Source organism: Parus major, chromosome 18 (assembly GCF_001522545.3).
Source record: "Parus major isolate Abel chromosome 18, Parus_major1.1, whole genome shotgun sequence".
Taxonomy (NCBI): Eukaryota; Metazoa; Chordata; class Aves; order Passeriformes; family Paridae; genus Parus; species Parus major.
In genome coordinates, this window is record NC_031786.1 from 1,384,288 (window position 1) to 1,395,504 (window position 11,217).

General features: G+C 54.6%; 1 long non-coding RNA gene across 1 annotated transcript in view; it reads left to right on the plus strand.

Annotated features, from left to right (window-relative positions):
• LOC107212498 overlaps positions 1–11,217 on the plus strand; it is a 38,434-nt gene that overhangs the window by 9,102 nt on the left and 18,115 nt on the right. The window contains exon 2 of the long non-coding RNA XR_001524479.3: positions 243–682. This is a non-coding gene — a long non-coding RNA (uncharacterized LOC107212498). The remainder of the gene's footprint in view (positions 1–242; positions 683–11,217) is intronic.

Sequence of the window (11,217 nt, forward strand, 5' to 3'; positions counted from 1 at the left end):
GATGGATGGATGGATGCAAACTAGTATCCCGTGTGCCAGGAGCCGGTGGGAGCAGTCCCAAGCCAGGAATTGTCCAGGCCAGCTCCTCACTCAGCAGCTGCTGGGAAGATCCCTCTTGCCCCCTAAATCTGGGTGCCGAATTTGGGGATCCCTGCCCAGGTGCCCTGAGGAGAACAAGGACTGCACACAAGGTGGTGCCGAGGTCGCTCCTGCCCCTCATCCTGACCTCGGTTTCCCCACAGGTTTTGCCATTCCTGGAGGGAAGGAATTCCATCGGGAGCTGCTGGAATCTCCTCGTGCCGGCGCTGAGGACACCGGGCCGTGCCCAGGGCTGGCACTCGTCCCCTCGGCCAGGGAACGGCTCCCAAGGCAGGATTTATCCCTGGATGTCTCCTCTGCACCGGAACCCCGAGCCCTGAGCCTCGGCTGGGATTTGGACGCTCTGGGAACGGCACGGCCGGGAGGCTGCAGGCACCTGCTCCTCCCAAATCCCGCGGATTTACCGCTCCTGGCACCTTCCTGCTGCCACTGGCTCCATCCCAGGGAATCTCCCGAGGGACAGAAGTGGGAAAGCAGCACTTAGAGGTTACAATTCCTTCTTTTTCTGCGCTGCTCCTGAATCCTGGCTCTGGAGGAGGAAGGATCCCATGCACTCCTGGAGGACAAATCCTGCTGCTCCCAGGTGAGTCAAGAAAATGTATTTTTCCTTTATTTTTTTTTTTCCTTAAAAGCACCTTGAACTTCTTGGAAAATGATATTTTCCCTGTCTTGAGGAAAAAAAATGCCCAATGCAGGGAGCTGCTGTCAGGGGATGAGGGAACAGACAGGTTTGTTCTGACAGCTGGACTGTCCGCTTTAATCAAATTAATTTAATCAAATCAAATTGAATCAAAATCAAATCAATTTAATAAAAACGAATTTTTTAGTGCCATTCCAGCTTGAAATCCCCAACAGGAATTTTCTTCCTGGAGTTTTATTGCTGAGTAATGGATAAAAGGTTAAAGGCTGCAGATTCCAGGGAGTTTTTCCTTTCTTTCCCTCAGGAGGGGAATCCTGATGGTTTTTCACTCTCCTGAGCCAGAGGTGGCTGCAGGGGGAGCCTTGTCAGGGGCACTGGGGACACCCCGAGGGGCTCCTGGTGGCTCCAGCAGAGGAGCTGAAAGGCTCCTTCCAGTCTGTGAACCTCCTTGGGATGGAGAATCCCAAATTTCCTGCTAGAAAACGACGCCAGATTTGGGATTTTGAGGGGACTTTGTCATCAAGGTGTGATACGGGACATTGGGGCTGTGTGGCTTGTGAGGAGGAGGATGGAATGGGATGTCTTGGGTGGGGAATGAGCTGCTGTTGACCACAAATCCAGGAGGGTCTGGCTCTTCCCAGAGGGGGCAGAGGCAGAGCTGGAGCTCGGAGTGGCTGGATCAGCTCTTGATTTCAGTCCTGCACCTGCTGGAACTGAGCTGGGGAGCTTCGTTTTCCTCTCTGCCAGTTCTGAGTGGTGCTGGTGCAGCCCAGACGCTTCCAGAGAGATCCAGAGGGATTCCAGAGGGATTCCAGAGAGATTCCATAGGGATTCCAGAGGGATTCCAGAGGGATTCCAGAGGGATTCCAGAGGGATTCCAGAGGGATTCCAGAGAGATTCCAGAGAGATTCCATAGGGATTCCAGAGGGATTCCAGAGAGATTCCATAGGGATTCCAGAGGGATTCCATAGGGATTCCAGAGGGATTCCAGAGGGATTCCAGTGGGATTCCAGTTGGATTCCAGAGGGATTCCAGAGAGATCCAGAGGGATTCCAGAGGGATTCCAGAGATATTCCAGAGGGATTCCAGAGGGATTCCAGCGGGCTCGCGCTGACCCCTGGCGGCAGCAGCAGCAGCGCCTGCAGTGCCCGGCGGGGCCCGCAGGGGGCGCGCGGGGCTCCGGGATTCTCTGGGATTCTCCGGGATTCTCTGGGATGGGATGGGATGGGATGGGATGGGATGGGATGGGATGGGATGGGATGGGATGGGATGGGATCCCATCCTGTGCCACCCCTGCCATGAGCAAGGCCACCTCTATCCCAGCGTACTCCAAGCCCCGTTCAACCTGGCCTGGGACACTTCCAGGGACCGGGTAGCCAAGAATTCCTTCCCAATATCCCATCTCTCCCTGCCCTCGGGCAGTGGGAAGCCATTCCCTGTGTCCTGTCTCTCCATCCCTTCTCCAAATCCCCTCGTCATCTCTGGAGCTTTTTCAGGCACTGGAAGGAGGGTTTTAAACTTTCCCCAGAGGTTGAACATTCCCAGCTTTCCCAGCCTGGCTCCAGAGCAGCTCTTTGAGCTGAAAAAGCTGGAAAAACCCATGGAGAGACCAAACTCTTTGGGAGCAGCAGTTAAGCACGGCAGGGCTGCTCCAGGCCGGGTGGGATATCGGGGAAAAGCCCACCCGGGAGCGGTTCGCTGTCGCGGAGGTGGCACGGGAGGTGACAGCGGCTCCCAGAGAACCCACGGGTGCTGCTGGAGCCGCGTCCCGCGGCCGCTGGATGGCAGCGGAGCTCCGCGGCATTCCTGTTCCGAGCCATTCCCTTTCCAAGGCATTCCCTTTCCAAGGCATTCCCTCTCCCGGTGCTGCCTCCATGCCCCGCTCCATGCCCGTTCCATCCCTGCATCCACCCCCTGCTCAATCCCCTCTCCATCCCTGCATCCACCCCCTGCTCAATCCCCTCTCCATCCCTGTATCCATCCCTGCTCCATCCCTCCTCCATCCCTCCTCCATCCCTGCTCCATCCCTGCTCCATCCCAGCTCCATCCCAGCTCCTGCTCCGCTGGTGGTTCCCATCCCCGCAGTGGGTGCTGCTCCCAGGGAAGGGCAATTCCCGACCTCCCGGGATGCCCATGGAAACACAGACCCCAAAGCCAGGGAGTTATTCGGGAGCTGGACTCGATCCCCGTGGGTCGCTTCCAGCTCTGGATATTCCATGAACCTGGAGACGCCCAGTCTGGCTCTTGGCTCTCCGGGAGCAGAGTGCCGAGGGAAGGAGGGGAGAGGATGAGGAGGGAGCGGGTCTGAGGTGATAAATGTCACTTCCATGGATCTGCCTTCAGGCGCTTGGGAAAGCTTGAACTGTGTCTGGAATGCTGCGGATCCCTGAGCTGGGAATCTGGGGAGTGCGCACACAGGGAGAGGATTGCCTCGGGATGTCCCCAGCATTCCCGGAGCTGTGCTCCTCATGGGATGGCTCCCTTCTCCCAAAGAAAAGCTTGGGAAGCTCCTGCTCTGCCTCTCCCGTTCCCTTTTGCTTTCCCCTCCCTGTCCCGGGGTCGGGAGCCGGGTCTGGCTGGGAACGGGTGAATTATTGCGGGATAATCCCGCGTCTTTGGCTGCTCTGGGAGCGCTTCCCGAGCAGTCCCAGACTCCTGGGCTGGCACTTCCCGAGCTGAAAGGTTTCCCTGTCCGGGCTCCTCCCGAGCCGCAGCCAAGGGCGAATTCCAGCGGCGATACCAGCCCCGGGCTGGGTTTCCATGGTGAAGGCATTTGGGGTTTGCTCCGAAAAGCCGGGATTTTGGGAAGTTTTCAGCCGGGAATGGCACGGTTTGTCCATCCCCAGGCTGCTCCCTGTGGGGGAAGAGCTTTGAAATGTTCCTGAGAGCCCCGGGGCCAGCCCGAGCTCATTTCTCCCCCTGCTCCGCGCACCCCTCTGGGATGCTGAGATTTGTCCTGGGATCTGCTTTTCCTCCCCCAGGAACTGTCCCAGCTCCTCCTCCTGCTCTTTCAGCCCGCTCTAAACCCGATTTATTTCATTTGCCGAGGTGCTGCTGCAGGCCCTCCCACGTGAAAACCAAAGGGAAATGTTCATCCAGGGATTTTGCACCCGAGGAGCCGCGAGTTTCACCTCCGAGTAAAAGAAGTTTGTGCGACCTTGTCCCCTCCCAGCCTCGTGTGCATCCCTGGGAGGCAAAAATCTGGTTAAAAAACTCAATTTCGGCTTTTAATTTAACTTAATTTAAGCTTTTAAATTGAAGCCCGACTGTTGCTCACCTGCCTTTCTAACAAAAAGGAGTTTTTGAGGTGATATTTTTGCCCTTCCTGGGGTGCATCTGCCCAGCCAGGACATCCCCCGTGCCCTGGGAGCCGCGCTGTGCCCTTGGCCTCTGGAATGCTCTTTTCATTGATATTTTCTGGGAACAAAAAATGCCGGCTTTGTATCCACTGCCCCTTTCTTTGCCCACGCAGAAGGGGAGGGAGAGGAGGGGGGGAAAAAAACCCACTCAAATATTTTCTTGTAACAAAAGGCTGCGGGTGAATCTGGATCAGCCTCTCTGCTCCGTCTCAGGCCAAATCTCCAGGGTTTTTCAGCGGAGAAATTAAAACACTGGAGCTTTCTCTTTTCTCCCGCAGAACAAACAGGAGCGGTTCCCACTTCCTCCCGCTCATAAACAAAACCAGCCCGACGTCTCCAGGAGAAACCCTGCCAGGAGACTTTCCTTCCTAATTGTTGGATATTTTTTCAGCTCTGATTAGTATTCGGGAGTGCCTGGCACGGGGGCTGCGAGTTTCAGGAACAGGCTCCGGAGCAAATCCCTCTCCCTGCTTCCATCCCCGCCTGTCCGGCCCCTTCACCTTCTCCCTCCCTCTCCCTTTTCCTTTGTTTCCCGTCCTTTTTCCCGGGTTGTTGGTGGATTTTGGCCACCAAATGCGTGGCAGGGGCTTGGAACTGGGTGATCCCTGAGGTTCCTCGTGAGCCAAACCATTCCACGATCCCTTGGAGCTTTTCCCTTGGAAGTTTTGGTGTCCCGAGGCTCTCAGGGCTTTCCGTGCCCTGCTCTGCTGCAGTTCCTTCTCTTCCCGGCTTTTCCCTGGCCTTGGGAAGGAGCCTGGCCTGGCCTGGCTGCAGAGGGATTCTCTTTTCCATGAGGAAAGGGCAGATTTGGGAACTCTCCAAAGGAATAAAGGGTGCAAAGGATGGGTCTGGGATGGAATTTATCCCCCACAGGGAGATCTCCTCCTTCTGTCCCCATTAGTCCAGGACTATTCTATTAACAGTCCTATTATAATAGAATTATAATAATACAATACCTATTCTAGTAATCATTTATTATAATATAATAGAATTATAATAATACAATAAATATTCTATTAATAGTTCTGTTACAACATTAATGTATTCACCGTGATTTTATTATTACAAATATCAATACACTATATTATTATAAATAATGTAGTATTAATATACAATCATAATATTTTATGATTGTATATTTATTAATATATCATTATTATTGATTATAACAAATAATATCATAGTTGTCATTATTTTTATTCCAATTTATCATTATTTTTATTCCAATTTATCATTATTTTTATTCCAATTTATCATTATTTTTATTCCAATTTAACATTATTTTAAACAGTACAATTAATTTTAACTTTCAAATTACAATTTTAAAATTGAAACTCCAGCTTCTTCCTCCATTCCCATATTTTATTTATTTTATTTTTGATTTCCTGATCCAGAGGGACCTGGGAGGAGCCACGGGCTGGGGGTGATAAACAAATCCTGGAAAACAAATTTAAGGCAAATCCCTGGGCAGGTGGAGAGCAGCTTCCTCTGGGTGGGAACCAGGAGGGGAAGGAGCAGCTCGGGATTTGGGGGATTTGGGAGATTTGGGGGATTTGGGGGATTTGGGGGAGGCATTTCTTGTTCTCTTGGAGCTGTTGCTCAGCTCCTCTCTCCAGGTTTGAATTCTGTGGGGAAATGCCCATTTTCCATGGGGAAATTCCCCTTTTCCATGGGGAAATTCCCTTTTTCCATGGGGAAATGTCCCTTTCCCAAATGCCAAATGTCAAACCCCAAAGTCTTTTGGATGTTCCTAAACCTGGCAGTCTCCAAATCCCAAGGGTGTTCCTAGACCTGTCTGTCTCCAAATCCCAAAGCTCCTCTGGATGTTCCTAATCTCCAAATCCCAAATCTCTGGATGTTCCCAAACCCGGCAGTCTCCAAACCCCAGAAGCCCTTCCTGGAGGATTTGGCTGGATGGGAGGTGTTGGAATTTTCGCAGGGAGCAGAACCTGGGGCTGGGGAATCCCTCACCTGCTCCTCCCCTCCAGCCCTGCTCCCCCAGCCCCGGGTGCTCCATGGGGCTCTCAGCTCCAATTCCCTGGAAAACGAGGAATTTTGGAAATGTATCCAACAAAAGCCGCTCCTTGCTCCTCAAACTGAGCCCTGCTGGGAGCCTCAGGTGGGGAGAGGCTGCGCTGGGCTCTGCCAGCCCAGGGCCAGGAGCAGCGGCTGGGAAGGAGCTGGGAGACCCCAAAATTTCCATCCTGGTGTGGGAATGTCCAGGTCGGATCAGGGATTTCAGCAGGAATCCCTCTTGGAGCAGGACCTGCTGTGGGTTCCCCCCTTTGCTCCATCCCCAGCCGGGAGCACTTTGACACCACTGAATTCCTCAATTCCTTCATTTTCCTCCGTTTATTTTTGAGCCGATCCAGTCTGATCCCAAAGCGGCTCGGGCCAGGTGAGGATTGGGAATTTTGTGCTCCAGGTTTTCCTGGCCAGGTGTTTGTGCAGCTCCGCGGGAGCCCCGGCTCGTAAAGCGGCGCTCGCAGAGGATTAAGAGGGAATCGCCGCTTCCCGGCGGGTTATAAACAAGTGGCCGGCTCTTTAACACCTTCCCTGATGTGCTCCCGGCGCATTCCTGGCTCTGGGATGCAGCCTCGGGAATGCGCTGGGATGGAGCTGCTGGGCCAGGGGTTCCAGAGCCCTCCGGACAGCGCCGAGGGGGCTCTGCTGAGGCTGAGCCCTCCCCGTGCCCTTCCCGGGGCTGCAGGAAAACCGGGAGAGGCTTTAGGGGATCACCCGACCCCTCCAAGGGTGGGGAAGGTTTTGGGGATCCGGCGCTGGATATTCCTGCATCCATCAAGTTGGTGCAGAAGCTGTCCCTGCTCCAGCTGGGAATTCCCAACTCCCAGGAGAAGGGAACTCCTCACACAACAGGGGGGAAACATCCTGGGATTGGGGCATTTGGGACACGGTGTGAGCCCTTCCTGCTGGCTGAGCAGATCCCAGGGACATTCCCAGGCTGGAATTTGGGATATTCTCTGAGCCCTTTCTGCTGGCTGAGCAGATCCCTGGACATTCCCAGGCTGGAATTTGGGATACTCTCTGAGCCTTCCCTGCTGGCTGAGGAGATCCCAGGGACATTCCCAGGCTGGAATTTGGGATATTCTCTGAGCCCTTTCTGCTGGCTGAGCAGATCCCTGGGACATTCCCAGGCTGGAATTTGGGATATNGGCTGAGCAGATCCCTGGACATTCCCAGGCTGGAATTTGGGATATTCTCTGAGCCTTCCCTGCTGGCTGAGCAGATCCCAGGGACATTCCCAGGCTGGAATTTGGGATATTCTCTGAGCCCTTTCTGCTGTCTGAGCAGATCCCAGGGACATTCCCAGGCTGTTTACCCGCTGCTTTTCCAGCTCTGTTTTATCTCCCGTTGTGGAATTCCCCTGCAGTTCCCACCTACCCCTGGCTGCCCCTTCCCACGAGGGTCGGGGTAATTAAACACCGGGGTAATGAAACATCGGGGTAATTAAACATTGGGGTAATTAAACATCGGGGTAATGAAACATCGGGGTAATGAAACATCGGGGTAATTAAACACCGGGGTAATTAAACACCGGGGTAATGAAACACTGTCCGGGCCGGGCACGGCGCGACCCCGCTGTTTGCCCAGGAGATAAGGGCCGGGCGATAAGGACGTGTTTGCTGCCAGCCCAAGGACAGGACCAGCCCCTGCCCGGGCAGGACAGGTCCCCAGGGCCGCGGTGACACCTGCGGGGACATCGGCCGGGGCTGGCACCGCTCTGCCCCGGGCACGGCCGGCACCTGCGGCCGGAGCTTGAAAGGGAAAAATGAGCGATCTCTGTCCTTGGGATGTGCCCGGCTCTGCCTCAAATCCCTCCCGTTCAAATCCCTCCTGTGCCCTGCCCTCGGGGAATTTGGGAAAAGGTTCCACTCGCTGTGTTTTTCCCTGGATTTTCCTGTCCCCACGGCCACATCTTTCCTCTGGGAATGGAGCCGGGGCTCTCGCTGCTGGAATGTCATCCCGAAATCCCTCGGGATGGGGCAGCCCGGTTCCTTTTGCTCTCAAGGGATGGATGCCAGGGAATAAAAAATTCCCAAGGTCTCCAGAAGCCCCAAAGCCCACCCTGCTGGGTTTTCCCCCAGTCTGGGCCAGGTTTGAGGCGAGATGAAAGGGCCCCTCCCCACCTGGGGCACACCTGGAGCACACCTGGAGCACAGCTGTCACCTCCCGGCCCTTTATGGCCCTTTGTGGTGCCGCGGGCTGATAAGGGCTCACCTGGGGGTGCTTGATAAGGACTCACCTGAGGGAAGGTGAAGGGAGGGGGGAAATTGGTCCCTTCCCTGTCCCCGGGGCTGCTCCAGGTACTCCTGGCTCTGCTCTGACCTTGGGAACATCACCCTGGAAGCAGGGCCAGCCCTAGGGACCCGCTCCTAAGCAAAGATCCAAGTGAGGGTGGGAATCCCCGGCGTTCCCAGCTCCAGTGGGGGGAGTTTCCTTTGCCAAAGGGGTTTTTGGGGTCCTCTGGGATGATGAAGCCGTGTGTCAGTGTGGGATTTAATCCTGGTTTAAGGCCGTGTGGGAAAGCCGCCTTTGGCAAGGCTGCAGTTGTCTGTGGGAAGCTCAGGAGGAAGAGAACTCCCAAACTGTGATTTCTGGATCGCCTTTAATTTCAGGGATTAGGAGCCCAGTTCCTGCCTTTCTCCAGGCTGCCATGAGCTGCCATAAATTCAAATTGCTGCAGGGGGAACGCTGCTGCCAGAGCTCTGGGTGCTGTCCTGGCCTCACCTCCCCACAATCCAGGGAACAAACTGCTCCTCTTGGCTGAGGACAGCAACTGGTGCTCCCTGAAATCCATCCCAGCCAGACCCTGCTCTGCTCCCTCTGGACGGGCTTGGCCAGAGGAGCCGGAGCTGGGACCTCTCCTGGCTCTAGGGCCGCGGTTTTGCTTAAAATTGGAGATTTTTGGTGCTGGCTGACTCACTTTTCTTTTCTATTAAGCAACTTTGCAGCTTTTCTGTTTGTAAATTGAGTTTGATAACACAGCCCCAAAGTCTGAAAAGCCAGGAAGGAAAAAGGAAAGAGGAAAAGGAACAGAATCCGAATTTTCCCTGTGGTCAAATCTATGGATTTATTTCCTTTGGAATAATCCCGATTTTCAAAGCTTGAGGAATGATCCAATTACCAGGAGCCATCCTGCAGTGCCTGGGGAATCCTGCAGTTGATGTGGGGTTAACCCACATTAGGAGATCCCTAATTAAGATTAGCTCAACTCAGAACTCTCAGCTTGGCAGTGCAGGAATTTCCCTTTCCAGCAGCACCAGCCCCAAAGCCCTCGGGAAGGACTTTGGGGGATGTGACAGAGCTGCTGCAGGTTTTGGGGTCCAGCAGAGTGGCTGCAGCCTCTCCCCCACCCCAAAAAGTTCCTCTTGGAGCCAGGTCAGCGCTGCAAGACCCAGCTTTGCTCCAGCCTAATCCTGCCCTTTCTCCAGCAGGTTTTAGGATGTTTTCCCTGTTTGATTTTTATTTTTTTGTGCAGCTCTGGATCCCGTCTGGGGCAGTTTGAGAGGATTAAGGCCCCCGAGTGCTGCGAGCTCACCTCATTCCTGGGGACACGTGAGGGGCCTGGCTGGCACTGCCGGCTCCCTTCGGCTCCTCGGGACAAATCCCGGATTAGCAGAGCCAGCGGCCGGGCTGGCAGCAGAGCCCTGCTAATTAGGTTTATGTAACCGGGCTCCCTAATCGGGGAGGGCTTCGCTGCTTAATTGGGAAGCTCCAGGTGGCCGCTGGAGCTGCTGTAAATTCCCAAAAAAGTGATTAAAAATAGCAGTGCAGAGCGTTGTTCCCAGCAGGATCCAGCATCCCGCTGCTTTCCACTTGTGGCTGGGATGGGAGGTGTTGGAGCATCCCAGAATATCCCGGCTTGGAAGGGACTCACAAGGTGCATCCCACTCGTGGAGCTCTGCAGGGTTTTCCAAAGGATCCCGGCTGTTCCCGAGGCCTTTGGGGCAGGGCGAGGCTCCCAGGAATTGTCTGCACTGGGAGGGATTGGGCTGATCCAGAACCAGGGGGGTTTGTCCCTCCAGGAGCGAGGGCTGGGTTTTCCCAGGCCCAGATGTGGGCAGGTCCCATGGGAATTCCATTTCCCAGCCCGGAGCCGGTGCCTGACAAACCCCAGGAAAAACAGCTGGAGTGGCCAAAGGCTGGAACACCCCAGGGAAGGGATTTCTGTCGGGATCCAGGGCCCTCCTGAGCCTTCCCCACAGGAATTCCGATGGCTCATCCATGGCATTCCCATCCTTGGGGCCAGCCCCAAGTGCTCCAGCATCCTGCAATGACAATCCCTGTGGCAGTGCCATGCCAGGAGGGGCTGTTCCCTCTGGACAGGCTTTTCCTGCACATCCCAGCTCTCAGATCCCTGTGTCCAGCCCACCACCGATGGTGCTGCCGAGCTTTGATCTGCTCCCAGTGATTAAATTCCTATCATCCAGACTGACAGCTTAATATTCCTTAATATTCCTCAGCCAGGCTGCGCTAAATTAGTTGTGTCTGTCTTGCCAAAGCTGCAGAAATCTTTCTGACAGCTCCAGGCACTCGATACCATTTTTTTCCCCCATTTTTTCTCCCTATTTTTTTCCTTTTCCTCAGAGTACTGGAGGAGTTGTCTTTGCTCTGTTCAGGGAATCCTTTCCTGAGTTTCCCACGAGCTGCTCTGGAGTCACTCTGTGCCTGTGGAGTGGGAACAGCTGCCCTGGAGTGTCCAATCCCCTGGGATTGGGATCCACATGGGACCAGGCTGGGGCTTCCATAAAAAATCATGTCCTCGTGTTTTTGGAATGATTTCCTCGCTAGGTCTCATTTAGGGTTGAATTGTTCCTGTTTTGTATCTGCTGGCCTTGGGCTTTTGGGGTTCCTTGGAGCAGCTGATCCCTTTCATGTCCCTGCTGGATCCCCTGTTGGATCCCAGCTGTTTTGGGGTGAAATGTGTCACTCTGGGGGCTCCTGAGGCAGAGGAGGAGGAGCAGATTTTGGTGAGGATCTGCTGGCAGCAAATCCATCCCAAATCTTCTCCCAGGGCTGGGACATCTTCTCCTTTCCTGTCCCCACGAGCCAGCAGCACCTTTGGCTGTCTGGGTGCCACCAGAGCAGGGTGAGGGA